The sequence below is a fragment of the Cyprinodon variegatus genome, unplaced genomic scaffold (assembly GCF_000732505.1).
Source record: "Cyprinodon variegatus isolate N-32 unplaced genomic scaffold, C_variegatus-1.0 Scaffold78, whole genome shotgun sequence".
NCBI lineage: Eukaryota > Metazoa > Chordata > Actinopteri > Cyprinodontiformes > Cyprinodontidae > Cyprinodon > Cyprinodon variegatus.
In genome coordinates, this window is record NW_015150531.1 from 587887 (window position 1) to 604907 (window position 17021).

The 17021-nt window shown below is 36.4% G+C and overlaps 1 protein-coding gene across 1 annotated transcript in view; it reads right to left on the reverse strand.

Annotated features, from left to right (window-relative positions):
* ctnna2 (catenin alpha 2) overlaps positions 1-8111 on the reverse strand; it is a 406153-nt gene extending 398042 nt beyond the window's left edge. The window contains exon 1 of the mRNA XM_015372952.1: positions 7787-8111. The gene's annotated coding sequence lies outside the window, so the exon portion shown is untranslated. The remainder of the gene's footprint in view (positions 1-7786) is intronic.
* Positions 8112-17021: the final 8910 nt, after the last annotated feature.

The following is a 17021-nucleotide window of genomic DNA, read 5'->3' on the forward strand; positions in this document are numbered from 1 at the left end:
CAAGGCGCTCCCAGGCCAGCCGAGAAACATAGTCCCTCTAGCCTGTCCTGGGTCTTCCCCTGGGCCTCCTCCCGGTTAGATGTGCCCAGAAAAACTCACCAGGCAGACGTCCAGGAGGCATCCTCACCAGACACCACCTCAACTGGCTCCTCTCGACATGGAGGAGCAGCGGCTCTACTCTGGGTCCTCACCAGATGACTGAGCTTCTCACCCGTTCTCTAAGGGAGAGCCAAGACACACTACGGAGAAAACTCATTTCAGCCGCTTACATCCGGGATCTCGTTCTTTCGGTTATGACCCAAAGCTCATGACCACAGATGAGGGTAGAAACGTAGATCGACCACTAATTCGAGAGCTTTGCCTTTTGGCCCGATCTCTTTTCACCACAACAGACCGGTACAGCACACGCTTCAAAGCAGATGTCGCACCAATCCATCTGTCGATCTCCCACTCCATCTTGCCTTCATTCGTGAACAAGGGTGTAGTAAGTGTGCTTTATTGTTTCACTCCATTATCTGCCTGAATCCCTCTTACCAATGCTGCAACAGGTTTAACGAATGTAAAAAGAGCTATTTCGGCATATAAGATCAGACATGGAGGGCACAGTGTTGAAGTTCGTACATTGCATTAAATAGTGTCATGTAATTTAGCGAGTAAACCCAGCTCTGGTGTTCCCACAGCATGCCGATCACAGCTCAGGCGATTTTAATGCGGGTCGATTGCCGAGTCGTTTGACCCGGGTAGACAAGCGTCAGGGAGCTGGTCCCACTGCTACTAAAAGTCGATTGTTCCTGGGTTTAAATGGGATTTCAAGGAAATGGGAAAGGGGTATAAATAAACTATCAGCTTTGTATGTACATTTTGCATCTGTTTATTCACCCAATGATATTTATTAGACTTGTATTGATAAAACAATAACAGCATTTTGTTGGCATATCTGTACACCTTCCAACCTCTTTTGCTACTTTTTAGTTTAGTTCAAAGCAATTTGTTTTGCTCTTTAAAATCAGTTCAAAAAGTTAATAATGTGGGGTTGTTCGAGTTCTAAAATGACAAAATCTAAAGTTAATGTACTCTGGGAAAAGGACTCCTTTGCTCCCAAAATGAATGAAATGTTTTAGGGCTATAAAATTCAACTTTAACAGCTTTTCTGTGCAGCCCAATATGGAAGAAATCATATGATGTAATGCATAACCATTGATTGATAGACTTTATTGATCTCACAGTGGAGAAATTTACTAGTTACATCAGCTCAAATAGTCAAAAGAGAAGAAGAAGGTGCCAGTATATACAGCATCCACATACGACAGCTTTTTTTTTCTTTTTTCTTTTCTTTATAGCAGAATTATACATGGTTATGGCCATTTTAAATAGACAAAACAATTCAGTTAGGCAAACTATTAAATGAATGAACACAAAGTGCAACGTTAAATTAGATCAGAGCAGTATAAAATGCTTCTCTAAGGTCACAGTTGTTTCCACTAAACCAAGAATAATATATTTGGGGAAAGACATCTAAAGGGATTTTCCTGACTTTGTAAACGAAATTTCAAACATATTTGTCAGATTTTGCTTGAACATTATAAGACATATTTTTTTCCATCACAGACAGAATACATACACTTGTTTGTCTTACAAAGATTGACTCATAAAAAATTTAAAGCTGCTGTTTTTGAGTTCCTCCCGTGTCTGTTTGAGCATAAACATTGGCCATAGATTCTACCCTTTCATGGCTTTTCCAGATGAATTCACATGAATAAAACAAGGCAAAAAAACACAAACTGGCAAAGCATAAGAGAATATATATATGAAAAAGCTGACCTTCCAATGGCCATCAAAGGTTTATTGCATTCCTTTTAGTTTCTACACTAGAGGAATCTGTTATGAGATGGATGCTTCTGCAAAAAGACTAATGAGCCATAAGCGGAACTCTCCAAACCAAATGACCAAAACAAATATGGCATAAACAGGATTTGTGACAGCTAAACTCATAGCACAGCAGATCAGTGGAACATAACGGAAGGATCTTCGGTCAACCTTGCATTCACACTGCAGAAGCTGACCTATCCTTAAAACTATTTCTAGATGTTCTTCTTTAGCAAAAAGCAAAGTCTTTAAGCCATTCTGAAGTACTGTTAATAAATTACTATAATGAGAAGATCATTTTTAAGTGGCTTAGGAGTTTTACATTGAATTAAACATTTCAACTAAAAACAGCTTAACAGTTAGGGCAGCACATTCTATAACAAATCTATCTTCCATACAATATCGTCTTATGTAGGCTATTCAGACTCTTTATACCAGTAATGCATTTATATCTCTTATTTTTTGATGCAGTAGAAAATAAAGGCATTGGGTAATATAAATAAAACAATTTATTTGCAGTTTTGAATACTTTTTTTAAATAGTTTCTCGATTAAATATTATCACCCACAGATATAGGAGTATCTGAGGGTGGATGAATTAATTTATTCTATACCCCATAGAGAATAACGCATTTGTTAGGAACAATATAAATCTTTCTATATCTTTCACAGTGTAATGTAGTCACAGTTCTTGTCTATTTTAAATGCATATAATAAGAATGAATAACCTCATTGCTGAGAGTACTTCTTAAAGCACATTGGATCATCTACTAAATTGTTCATCGTTATACAATATGTTTCTGTCTTCTGACCTTCAAGTGCAGGTATGGACAGTAAATGACCAAGAAATATGGTTAATAAGCATTTGTCCATGTCACCTGCTATTCAGTGAAATAACAGTATTAAGGCTCATTATATCATGTTCAAAATCTAACTAACTAACCTTTATCACATTTATAAGAATGTTAGCTCTAAGGAAAGAACAGTATTGGGGGAAAAGACTAGAGTATATATGAACGAAATAGACACTAAAGTAACATCTATTGCTTGTTCCTGTGTTTCTTCTAGAGGCTAATTTCCTAAAGAACTATCAAGCACATGTGCAATAGTCCGGTTGAAAAGCAGGGGCTAACGACACAAGAAATCCTGATCCTTACAGAGGGGAAACCATGGCTACCTAAGAGCCATGCTTGTGTGTAACAACAGGAGGTTCCATGGTAGTCTGTCAATAACGCCTGCTCTCCCAGGAGACAGGAAACACAAAACACTCCTGGCTGTCATTGATTGCATAGTCTCACCCATAAATTGCATCCTTCCCTTAAAACTGACTGAGAGAAACAGTCTGCCTACCTTAAATGACTTGCAGTTGCTGTTTCAGAACATTTAGGTTATTGCATAAGGAAGACAGAGCTGGGAAAGGCATATAAAGTGAAATGTTTCTTAAAAATTATGATTTTTTTTGCAAATAAAGAAAAATCTTTTATTTTGCTACAAAAAAAAAATCTTGTTAGTTATTTAGAGTGCATATTATTTAAAAATATTTTATTGAGAGAAAAATCAAACACTCAGACTTTATAAATATCTTTGTGTTGTTAGCATTTGTTAACTGCTTTATAACAGGGGAATCTAGCACATAAACCAAATGTACAAAACATATACCAATTAAAATTCTGAACTGTGAATGAAATAAGACTGTAAAAACTACAGTCTTGGACAGATGGTTAGACAGTGATAAACATATGCAACTATCTCCCAAAGGGCGATAGAGAGTCTGTCCAAACCTGGCATCCAGAAAGAACGGCTTCTCTCTTGTCTGCTTCTCATCAATATCTACTACAGGACATATCTTAGGCTTCACAAATTGCTTACTAAAAGAAAAACTCTTTAACACCTGTCTATTTTCAGTATATTTCACTTCTTTTTTAGTTTAAAACCGTAATTGAACGTTGGTGTCTGTTTTGCTATCAGTTTAGTTATATTTTTTTGCCCAGTTTTAATTACTTACATCATAGGCCATTGTCTGCTCTTTAGTCTTAATATTATTAATCATTTATTTATACAGGTTAGCCCCTCTGCATTCAGTGTCTCATTCACAAGACAGACCTGTTAAGACATAAAATTATGAGAAAACAGAGCAATTATTACAGATTTAAAAGTGTCGATTAAAGTGGCTTTGAAAAATTAACAGACACTGACAGCGAAAAATATAAAATTATTTTTAGATTGCGTTAAGCCACTTTGTTGCAGAAAAAACAAAATATTACAACTAAGGATGTGGAAAAAATATGTTTAATTTTTCAAACAATGGTTTATTATATTAACATCTGTTCCATCTGATTAATTGATAATGGCTGCTTAGAAAGAATTTCTTTCAGTGTTGTAGAGGGTGTCTCTTTTTATTCTCACGCTGAGGCTTACTGGTATTTGCTTGAGCAATAATATGAATCAATCCAAAGTCTTAGCTGTGATTATTTACATTCTTAAATTGCAAAAAGGATACAGAATTTACTTTTATGCGGTTCTCAGTAAATATAAATACTCAACAGGGTTATAACCTACAAAGCGTCCTTTTAACTGCATGTTTAGATGAACTGCTAGGAGCATAAAGTGTCTCCCAGCAACGTATGTTGAATTTGGCAAAAGACAGGAATCTACACAACAATTACCCTCCACTTCATTCAAACAAAGTGGTGTGACAGAGTTACATAACCTTTCTCTTAATGATACTCTATTATCTCTGTACATTGGTTGTCATGAATATTTCACATATTTTCTTTTTCCTTTTTATTAAGTAATCTAGGTTCCTGTTTTGTTATATTTTCTAAACGTGTAGTTTATACAATTTTTTTAGAGCTTTCACAATAAATAGCTAAAATATAAAGATGTACTACTTTTTTTTTTTAATTCAACATATTGCAAAACATATTCCGCCCATCTAGGGTTGTCAAAAGTATCGATATTCAAAAAAGTATCGATACTGAAACATTGTATCCAGATACAATACTCGTTTTTAAAAGTATCGATACAGTGCCACCACCAGTGGCACCTAAGCAGTCATTCATCTAAACGGCAGAATAGAGGACAATGCACTTTCTGAACACTGTGTGATTGAATAATTCTACGCACTTTTCAGTTTCAGACTATTTTTTTGTAAGAGGTGCAGCTGCTGAGAATTATTTTTGTTTCTTAATCGGTTTGGCTGTGTCATTGTTATGTGTGCAAAGCATAGCCAAGGAAGGAAAACTTAATTTTATAAGTTTTTTATCAAGCTTGCTTAATATTGTGGACAGCATACAACCTCAAAACATTGTTCTTATTCTTTATTGTATTTATTTATTGTATTTTATTTATTAATGAAAATATTTTTGTTGAATTTTGGAGTCTTTGTTTTTATCCTTGTGGTATCGAAAATGGTATCGAGTATCGAATATTTTCCTTAGTATCGGTATCGAGTTGAAAAGTTTAGTATCGTGACAACCCTACGCCCTTCATCGTTTTATTACAAGACAAAAATGAGTTTTTAAAAATAAATAAAAAGAGGATTGAGAAACTTTAGATGAAATTATTAAATGAAACCTTCCATCCCTATTTAGAGCTTTATCCTAAAATAATAAGACAAACGTGATAGGTGATTGTCCATTTAGAGAATTAGTCACCTTTACATGGTCAGGCTATCAACAACACTCTTTGGTGTGAATGGTCTTACTGAAGAACAAATTTACCTATTTTCAGTCAAAATTAAGCCCTTAAAGAGGAGGACAGTCAGAAAAAGGAAATAGGTAAATGAAGCTATCTAGAAGGGAACACGTCTTAGAACATGTTGAGAATTCAGGCTGAAAGAGGGTTATAAACACCATGATATTCAGAAGATAACACAAAGGCTTAAAAAAATAACAGCTTAGTTTATGAGAATATTTTTTGTTTATCTTTCAACCTTTATCAGGGAACATTCTAGATCTGATCACACTGAGAGATTGACATTTCCTCAGACAGACAAATAGAGGTGTTAGTAATGCTAGCCATCCTAGTGCTCACTAATGTAAATGGTAGCTTAAAATATCAACTTCATATGCATTTTGTATTCATTAACCGAGCAGCACCCTGTTAAACAAGATAGGATTTTCACACTTGTAAGACAGTTTTGCTTCCTGCATAAATGAGAATAGTTTGAGAGCTGTTGTCATATATAGAAATATACTATTTTAAACTGAAACAGCTATTATTGCGGTCAGCAGATTAAAGCTGTTTATTAAACTTAGCATTAACTTTTAGTAACATTAAACGAGTGAAATATTATCAAACTGCTGTCTTCACAGAATGTATTTCTTACTTCTGTGTCATAGTTCTACTTTCAGAAATTAAGAGTAATCTTTTAATTTGATCCGTGTGTCTTGCGCTGGGGATCAATGTTAATGTTCTGTGGATGCATAGAAAGGGGTGATACCCACAGAAGAAAAGGCCAGTAAAGGAATATAAAAAGTCTTGGCATAAAACAGAAGTATAAAAATGATCATGCATTATTTGTAAAAAAAAAATACTTCTTGAACATATCTTTGTGGAATAGCTGTATCATCTTCAAGAATAAACAAACCTTTTAGTTGAATAGAAAACACTTATATCTAAGGTCTGTCTTCAGGTATGAATAATATGAAGCATAAGGGTACTTTTCTATTTTTATTACATGCTCTGTCTCAGCTGTGGCTCTCCCATTGTTGCCAAACAAAAATAATCACCATCGTGTGCAAAGAAGAAGCAGGACAGCACACAGAGACGCAGACAGGCAGTGACAGAGAGGGTGTGCATGCCTTCTCTCCTCTCATGAGCTCAGATGCTAAATTCAGCAAAGCAACCTCGACAAGCCCATGGGATCCTGGATCTCCAGTTACACCGAAGGGAATGTGTCAGACTACACGGGGTCTGACTTCTGCTGTAACTCTGCTGCAAAGTGTCGCCGATTCCACTACAGTGACTATGCTGAAATGATGCGAACAAGTTCATTACAGCATGCAATTAAAGGCAATTATGAACAATTAAAACATGAGACAACTCGGCAGAAGGCGTATTCTACGCATTAATATGGTATATCTGAGATAAAACAATCTATTTCTTCAGGACTTTCAGTAGATACTCTAAATCAAGCTGTGATAAACACGTCAAATGTCTCAGTTTTCCTCATCTTGTTTGTCTGTGCTAAAGGCGCTCATTGAGACTCCGCTCTAAAGTACGGGTGAGGCATGTAGCATCACTTTGCGACTTCGCATCTTCGACTCAAGAAAGATGACACAACGGCTCAATCCGAAATACACGCGCCGGATTAAAATAACTTTCACAAACTACTGCAAAAGAGAGGCGATGAGCTCCGAGCAGAACCGCTAAACAAAGAGGCATCATTTCAAGCAATGAAATTTGACTAAAAAGAGAGAGAGAAGAGGAAAAGAACACCTAGCAGGATGTATTTAATTAAGGCACTGGGTGCTTAATGTGAAGCAGCTGGTGAATAAATTAAGCAGCCCTAAATGCAGGTGTGTGAGCGCGGATTTCCACTCAGAAGTGTCTTAGCTTAGCCGCAACACTAGCTTAGCAGCCTGGCTCCTGTTTGCCCGACAAGCTTTCAGCACCGTGGCTCAGTGGATAGCAGCGCTCTGGAGTGGGGGAGCACCGCTCACATTTCCAGCAACCCACTTAAAAAAAACACTGAACCACCCGGTTATTGAAATGTCAAATATGCAGAGTTTCTGTTGAGCTGTGTCTTTAGTAGTAAGCGGCGGTACAATGCTGAATGAATCCGTCGGACCTCGCCTAGGCTAATGTTAGCTGCACTGCTCCCGGTCGTCAGTCGGTGCAGCGAGTGTAAAGCTACAGGCTGCTAGCAAAATAAATCTTTCATCTCACAAGCCTTCCCACCCAGCTTGAATACCCACCTCAGCCGTTCAAGTCCTCTCGCAGGTGTAGAAACTGCAGCAGCAGAAGCAAACGGTTTCACTCAGTGCACTCCAAAAGAAAAAGCAGCGTCCTCCTGTTCCGTTAACCTCCCCGGAGAGTAACAATCGGCTCAGTCCCGGACGCTCTCCTTAATCTTGTGGTGCTGAATCCGAGGCTACGCGCTTCTGTCGGTGTGTCGGAAATGCCTCTCCTCCTCCCACGGTCGCTGCGAAATAATGACCCTGCTTCTGCGCTCCTTCAGAAACAACGAAGCAGGCAGGTGCGGACGGTGATGCGCTAGTGGCTGGGAGCTCTGCTAAATAGTGGCCCGTGTGGTCGATTCCAGCGCTAGCAAATCAGGAGCGGTTCTCTGTGTCGTTGACGCATGCGTGATTGTGTGAGTGAGCAGAGAAACAGGATTTGAGCTTTACCACATTCTATGTGTGGATAGATTAAAAACTATCACAAAAACACTGAAACCCATTTTTATTTCAGGGGCATATCGTTAAAATAGAATTTTAAAAACTTAGTTATCCCATTAATTCAGTTTAAAATGTGATCCTAGTATGTATTCTAGATACAGTTTACCAAAGTTTATTTCTGTTTTATGATCATTACATATACTAGCTAAAAAAATAATTATTGAATACAGCATCAGACCAATGTTTAAACATATAGTGTAATCTTGTTTGTCTGTTTGTCTCTCTCTTGTTACAAGTGAGACTGAAGACTTGACAACACAGCCACAAAAATAAGTTGCAAAGTTAATATATGAGTTATATTTTTTAATTAAATAACATACCTTTATTTTTTTTTTTACTTGAATTAAGCGTAGCTAAGTGAGACTCCACGGTGAGCATAATAAACAATGAATATGGTTCCTGTTGTAATGTTATGCTGTTAAGGTATAGTTATATATGTATGTGTTAATGTTTATATATATATATATATATATATATATATATATATATATATATATATATATATATATATATACATATAAACTGTATATTCATATAGATATTACTGTGTATATCTACAAAAACTGTTACCACTACATTATACTTTTTCAAAAACACTTGTTAAAAGAGCACAGAGAGCTATTTCTCAAGAGCTCTTTTGCAAATGAAAAGTGTGGGGAAGTAAAACTATAAACTGTATAAACCAAACTGCTTTGTTATTTAACATTAAGTTAAGTTCTGTGTTTTTGCTGGTGAGACCATATTAGCCACTTACAGCCAAACATTGGCATACTAAATTGTGTATCAGTTTGTGAAGGACAGAAAGAAACTTCATGATTTTCAAGGGCTCACTTTCCAAACTAAAAAGATCTAATCTAACTTCACTATATAGATTCTACAGGATTAAACAAACAACTGTAAGGTGGTAGAATAATGTTGTATAATATTGTTGTTATCAGGGGGTTATGTTATTTTTTTTCCCCCCAGACAATATATTGAATTGCTTCCTTTGTAAGGACACTATGTTTTTTTTATACCTGCAAAGTGACTAGCATAAAGATGCACACAATGGCCAAAGAGCGGGTCATAAATTAAATATGGACATCTTAAGAATTAACATTATTCTCTGTGTTTAAAATAATTATTAGTTTTCAGGGATATCCATGATACTCTGCATAACATTATTTGCAGACAATAGTCCTTTATCTAGCTGTCTGGATGCTATATTTAATCATTTGTGTTGTAAGTATAACACAAAACTATTTCAGGATTTTGAAAGCCAACATTTTAGATTTGTTCATGACAAAAAAAAAAAAACACAATCATCCAGTTACTGTAAGTGCCTAATTATGAATTCAGTCATGCAATTACTGCATTCAATGATTGCCTACAGATCATGGATTATTTATCCTATAGGCTAATCATGTTTATTAACCTACTGGACTAAATTTTATTACCTTTTAGGTTAAATCTTGCCACAGTAGATCATAGTTGCATCCAATTAAGTCTAAATAATAATGCAAGATAGATAAGAAAATCACATCAGTGGTCTATTTTATATCTTGTGAACCCCTGTTTTAGTCATTTGTTGTCAAACTATATTGATTTTCCTTTTGGTTTGTGTACTGCCCCTGCTTGTTTTCCAGTGCATGGAAGTTCCAAAGCTTATTAGCTAACTGCTTTCTTTAGAATTCTCCTCAGATGCGTTCAAGCTGAGCCTCTAAGCTGACACAGCTTGTAGAGAACAAAACTACACAGGGAATAAACTTATCTTTGAGTTTGACAAGTTGTCAGCTTACTCTGTTGTGTATAGCTCTATCTAGAAACAGTGGGAAGTTAAAGATAATAAATATATTTTTGTTTGTAGGGCCATGCACTGAGATTTCCAATGAGAATTGAGTTGAGAAGTGACGTTTATCCATTGTGTTTTCACTTTGTTTCATATCCACAAACCCCACACTCACCGTAGTGCATTTTCCTCTCTTAAATATAGCCTATACTCCAGGGACTGTCATTACCAGATGTCCCTGCACTGGCTTTTAGTGGTCCTACACAAAGAGGTCATCAGTGGATCAATCCGCTGTACTTAAAAGCTCTACAAAAAAAGTTTTCAAATCTCCAAGCCCTCAAAATCTCATCCTTTATCCTCAAAGAGAAAGAATTAAGGGCAGGAAAATGATTGAGCTAACAGTTTAAAAAAAGGGAAAAAATGACAGGGTAGTTTAATATCACATGAGCAGACTGATGTTTTGTTAGCTCATTGCTGCGTTTTTTCATTGTGGAAACATTGTTCATTGTCAGAATCAAGAATGGACACTTCAGATAGTCTTGCAATCAAAACCACACTTACTTCAGGTGAGAGATTGTTTTAGGTAAAAGCTCTTCATCCCGCAATTCTGGTAAAAGCAAACCTAAGGTAATTTCGGGTTTTTCAAGGAAGATTGAGGATACTACATTATTGACTTTGAGAAAGATGATGCATAATAAATCAGTGTAGCTTCTATGAAAAGCAAAAATTGTTGTCAAGGTTATTCGAATGTGTGGCAGTGGCAGCATGTCGAACAGTATGCCGACATTTTTGGAGAACAAATGGAGGCAGAATTCACTTAAACTTGGATAAAGGTAAATCTTAGTTGACTTATTTTCAGAGCATTAAATATCCATCCATCCATTTTCTGACACGCTTAATCCCCATTCGGGTAGTGAGGGGTGCTGGTGCCTATCTTCAGCTGTCTACGTGCGAGAGGCGGGGTACACCCTGGACAGGACGCCAGTCCATCTCAGAACATTAAATATGTTACACAATATTATATATGATTCTGGAACCTGTGATGTATTACACACTGTGACCATCAGACTACAAACACAGCATCCCTAGGTCCCATGCTGACCTGGGGATTAATCCTGTGCACAACACTGCGCCCCCAGGATTTTAATCTGATCTCTCTGTCCCACTCTCTACCTTCTCTAACTCTATTGCCTGCTGCATAAAACACTGGATTTAATGTGTAGAGTACGGACATCAGGAATACATTTTTCATCTACTCCCTGTGTTTAAACCCTTTAGGCATAGAAAACCAGCTGTGCACACAGTAAATAACACAACTGAGGACACCAAATGAACACTGATAGATTGTTTTTGCTCAGGTCTGTGGGAAACATTTGCTCCTCATGAAGCTGACAGTGCATCACAGGTTGCATCAGGGGATACTTAAACTTCTTTGTGCATAACATTATACCCTCAACGAGGATACAGTATTTCTCTAACACGAAGGCTGGTATCAAATCCTGAAATATAGGTTCTCCTAATGGGGAAAATAGAGCATTCTTACTAAGAAATAAGGAGGAGTTGCAAAAATAAACATAAAAAAAATAAAATAGGAGGAAGATGGTGAACCAAATGTAGCAGAACATTAGTGGGATCTGGAAAAGGCTGACAACAACTTAGGGTCATGAACTAAACTATCAAGCTTTAGAAGTTTTAGGGTTGGTGAAGGATATGAAGAGGTTCTTCAAGCTGGTTTGTCCAGACGTTTACTTCTCCCACAGCTCAGTCACCCCCTGTTGCAACCACCTTATCTTCGCTGAATACATGCTTTTCTTCCATGAATAATTTCATAGGACTCTATTGGCCATCTTTGTCTGCCTGTCATCTTTGCACTATAAATGTAGAACAAGCTTTAGTGTAACTGTTCTTCTGCTGAATCTATTCTAAGCCAGTTACTGCAGCCTTTTGCTGGAACTGCTATCAACTGCTAATCAGGCTGGATACTCTGGATCACTAGATACATGTTCAAATTTAACCTAAACATAGGGAAGTATCACACTAGTGGTGAAAAACTGTTGTGTTTTCAGTCCTTCATCGTTATGCGATAGTAGTGCGGGATGCAGTAGTTTGTCCTGCAACAGGAGGGTTGTTTCTTCAAGTTTCTGCTTTCAATGTTTTTTCCTGTTAAAAGGGAATTTTTCCTCTCCACTGTCACTACAAACATGCTTAGCGTGAGGGTTGCCTTCGAGCCAATGAGTTGATGCAATCAACTGGTTTTCCTTAGATAGAAAACTTTGAATCAATTTGATTGTATGATCTGGTGAACTCTAAGGTGCCTTGAGATAACATGTGTTGTGAATAAGCTCTACATAAATAAACTGAATTAAATTTATTTTAGTTGCATTGCCACCTGAGGCTGTCATTGGATTGGATTTTGGTTCAGTAATGAGAAGTCCCAAATTGGAAAACAAACCGTTTCCTGATTATCTACTAAAATATAAAAACAAGACAATTGTTTATTTTTCTTTTTGTCTCGGTTTCCTGTAAACTCAGAACGAAATGTTTCAAAAAGACTGTTTTGCAAAATCATTTTCTGAATTAAATTTTGGCAGTCAGAAGGTTCTGATTTCTATGGCTAACATGGCCAATTCACTCACTCACTCACTCACTCACTCACTCACTCACTCACTCACTCACTCACTCACTCACTCACTCACTCACTCACTCACTCACATGAATGAATTCTCATGTCCCTTTACATGATGAATTTAGTGAGGATACATTTTCAGCTGTTTTCACAGATTCAAGACAAAAAGTAAATCTGTCCACAATATAAAAAACTCCCAAATGTTTTTCCCTTTTAAAACTGTATTTGGTCCTCTTCACCCTTTTTCCTGTCCTCTGTGCAAGATTTCAGCTGTAGCTGCTTTCAGCCAAGGGATCATTTTGTAGCTGAAGTCGTGAATCAGTCATGAATTAAATACTGTTCATGATTTAAAAAACAGAGATGAAATTAATCTTTCAGACAACTGCCAGAAATGATTTATTATTGCTGGGTGTGAATTACTTTACATCTCCTTCCTTTTCCTTCTCTATCAGCAGGATCTTTGCATGCAGGAATCTCCTCCATATGCCAACTGTAGTCCATCTAAACTTTGAATATCTATATTCCAATAATAAAGATTTGTTGTTATTGTTGAATTTGCCACAGGGAGAAATGGTGCATAAACTAATGAGGCGTCTTCCTTCTGTCTGAATTTGTTGTTCAACTGGTTTTATTGAAGAAGCCTTCTTTTTTATTACGGAGGGTTTGCAGTTACTTTGAACATAAAGTTAATGTTTCAACACTCCAGCACCTTATTTTAAACCAAACTGCTTGGTTGGTGCCAGTATATGATAAAAAGCGCTGAAACAATATATTGTTGTCATACATTACATTTATCTACTGCAAAGTTTATCAATGAGGAATTATTCATCTTTCCAGGGATTGCATATTTTTTTAAAAGGGATGATTATTTCTTTATACTCATTACCTACTCTAGAAAACTAATAACACCCTTGAAGGCTCAGTTTGTGCTCCAAGGAAAAAAGGGTTATCATTTAATGTATTTTAGTTTGCTATGGACCCAAAGAAAGACTGGCATATTTGTGATCTATGTGTATCACTCTGCCGCTGGCTTTGTGAGCCCCCAGGGTTGTTAGGAGTGTGGGGACTAGATAAGCTTATGGTGCATCTCTCACAAAGGCTTCACCTTACAATAGGATTTACTGTGACCGGTCTCAACAGCATCTGCCTGTTATTTTTTTCTCTGTGTTTACAAATCGTGGGCTTTTATCTCAAACTTCAATATTTTAAATTGTGTCATTTTTTTGGGTTTACATGAGGACTGAAAAATGTTCAGGTGTNAGGTGTATTTATTTACTCTTTTTTTTTTTTTTTTTTTTTAGAAATTGTATTTGCACAGGAAATAAAGCTTAAAGGATTACACAATGTGTCCAAAGTTTAAAAGATAAGTCCAAGAGCAATCTGCACTCATGGCGCATGTTTTATTGTGAGAACAAATTAGCTTGAAGGTGTCTCTTTTATATGATCTCTAACAGCAGGCAAGGGAGATCCCTTGCTTATATAAGCATTTCTGCTCACAGCTTTATTATACTCTGCAAGATCATTTAAAGAAAATTTTCCAATAAGTGTCTATACTAATAATAGGAGGGATGAAAATTTTTTAATTTCCGAATTAAAAAAAGTCTTTACTTTTAATTATAAAACTAAATACAATTAAGAAATAGCTTAGATTTCTTTGTATTAAAGCTGTATAATACATTACTCTAAATGCCCAAAATAACATGAAAAAGGAATTTAAAATAATTTTACTGATTTGCTTATCATGCTTGTTTTAGATTTTAATATGAGGCACCTTTTATATGTTAGATTCAGGTCGATTCTTTTACATAAATAGAAAATATATAAAGCTAAAACTTTGCAAGGTCAATATGGAATTCTAATGATGGTCTCTCCTTGTGCATTAACACATTTTTAAGACCACATTTACAGTTTAGGGATTTGCATTTTCTCAGTGCTTAAGTTTCTAACAAAAAATTCCACCTTAAAATCCAATACACAAATACCGTACTAACAGTGATTGAAAAGCCAAGAAAACATGAGGCCAGTATCCCAATAAATGTTTCCCTTTATTCCTTATGCAGCCAAATGTAACCAAGTATACAAAATTGTTATCCATATTCTGAGGTCATCCTTTGGAGCTATAATAGATGAAAGAAGCTGTTGATATTTAGATATGCTTATCAAGCATTTTTCTAAATGGTGGTGACTACAGAGGATAGATATTTGAAAACAGTTTTCTACTTAATGATATTATAGTGCACTCATACCAAATGTGAAACCTGAGTGAAAAACATCAGTTTTGTGTACATAGCCTGCCTGACATTTTTCTAGCAATTCATCTGCTGAGTGACAATAATTCGCACAGCAGTGAAATTCACATGGTGAATGATTGGCTCCTCTACACCATCAAGTTTGCTGGTTGTCAGTTTAACATGGACCGGGATTTTAGCTAGTCAGGTATTTATTCATTTCGGAAAGCTGAACAAAGCCTTGGGGATCCACGGGTCGAGCAGATCCAGGAAACAATCAGAGCAAGAACCCTGGTAGGGAAACACTGGGGCTAGCTTTGCAGGCTAACATAGAAGGTGAACAGCGGTACATCAGGGAAGTGGGAGAGGCTAAACTATTTTTCTAATTTCAAACCTCTCAAGAGATTTCTGTACTTGGTCTGTCACCAACATTATTTTCTTTATCTTGTGTTTTGATTAGCTCAGGAACACTGCAAGGCAAAGGTCATGATTATAGGGAAGCGAAACCACAAATACATCAAAGCAAGAGCACTGCTGCACCTGTAAAGTTCGCAAAGCAAAACTTTAACTTTTGTATATTTTAGTATCGAGGCAACCAATCAGGGACTCAATATGGCTGTGACGCAGGGTAAAAGGAACACAGTGGATACAAGCCTTTTTTTTTTTTTTTTGTCAAAATGGACGATAGGATAGGAAAATAATGTTGATTAAGCACCAAGTAGGGAATGCTCTTCAGAGGTTTGTAGGTAGTTCAAACACTAAAAAAGAAAATAAAAATATTTTTAATTTAACCTTAGAAGGACTGCTACATCATTCCTCATTCTTTGTCCTTGATTCTGCATTCTTTAAAAAATCGTGAAGACATATTTATTCCTTTATGAAGCTGTTATGAAATGTTAATTTATCTTACAAAGGAGGTTCACAGTTCTGATATTTGTTTGTATTATTAAGGTCTAAACTATAAGGCTATAGATTGTTAATGTGTATGAAAGTATGTTATGGTACTTTTTTAAACTTATAATGTTTTTATTCATACCCCCAAAAAAACTTAAGATTTGATTAGAAAAGTCATGCATCAGAAAGCCCCCAAATCGTTGTGTGTTATTTCAATGGGGTGGAATTTGACTTTATGACAATGCTTCGGTCTAAGTGGGGATATTTACCCTAGGACAAGGTTTACTACAGCGGTAATCAATTAAAAATCAGTGGAGTCTGAGTTAAAGAAAAACAACAACCAGCAAAGGTCCGGAGACATTTTCAATTATAGTCTCTTACTTTAAACATCATTTAACCCTGAAATAAAATGCAAGTGTTGATGCATCCATGTTATACATTTAATTTTTAAATAAAAAATAAAAAATGTTTCCGTTTTAAAATCTAAATTGTTTCTGAGGTAGAGAGCAACAATTGTTCAGTTTGGTATATAGACAATTTCCTGATTCACATATTTCATAAAACACCTGAACTGGCTAATTTTTTTTCTTTCTTTATGGCTTAATGAGAGAAGTGGGCTTTAAGCTGCCCTGCAAGGCTTTAAACCTGGGTTTGAATGGAGATTAAGCCATTCTCAAGCACATATCAAGGTGCTCATTTGGAATATGTCCATGGTGGAGGATTCTGCTTCACAGCATTAGGTTGAGCCAAACATACTCAAAATGTGTCATGTTTAATCACACCATTTGACTTTTCTTTCACTAGTTAACCACGCCTCTTCCAGCAGTCCACACTTTCTCTGCTCGCTTTTTCTCATAGTCTTCTTCTTCTCTCCCATTGCCCAGTTTGTGAGAGGTTTGCCTGCCGTGTCTAAAAGTAGCTAGCAGAAGCAACCCAGACTGACACAGCTTATTGGCTAATTTGTATTATGTGCAGCCTGGTGCATGACGCTCCAGATGGCTTTACCATATAAACAGGAGACGCGGCGCAAGTGATGTTTAGACACAGTCGTCTGACAACACGCAGTAATTTATAAATGTTGATCAGGGTGGGTCCTGATTAGCCAGCAGTTGTGTCTGGATCGAGACCCTGGTCAGCTAATCCGTGAGCTCAGGTTTACTAACTACTTAGAAAAAGGTAAGGCTAGTGTTGCCGGGCAAGAAAAAAAAATCCTTATTAAAACACAGTGGCAATAAA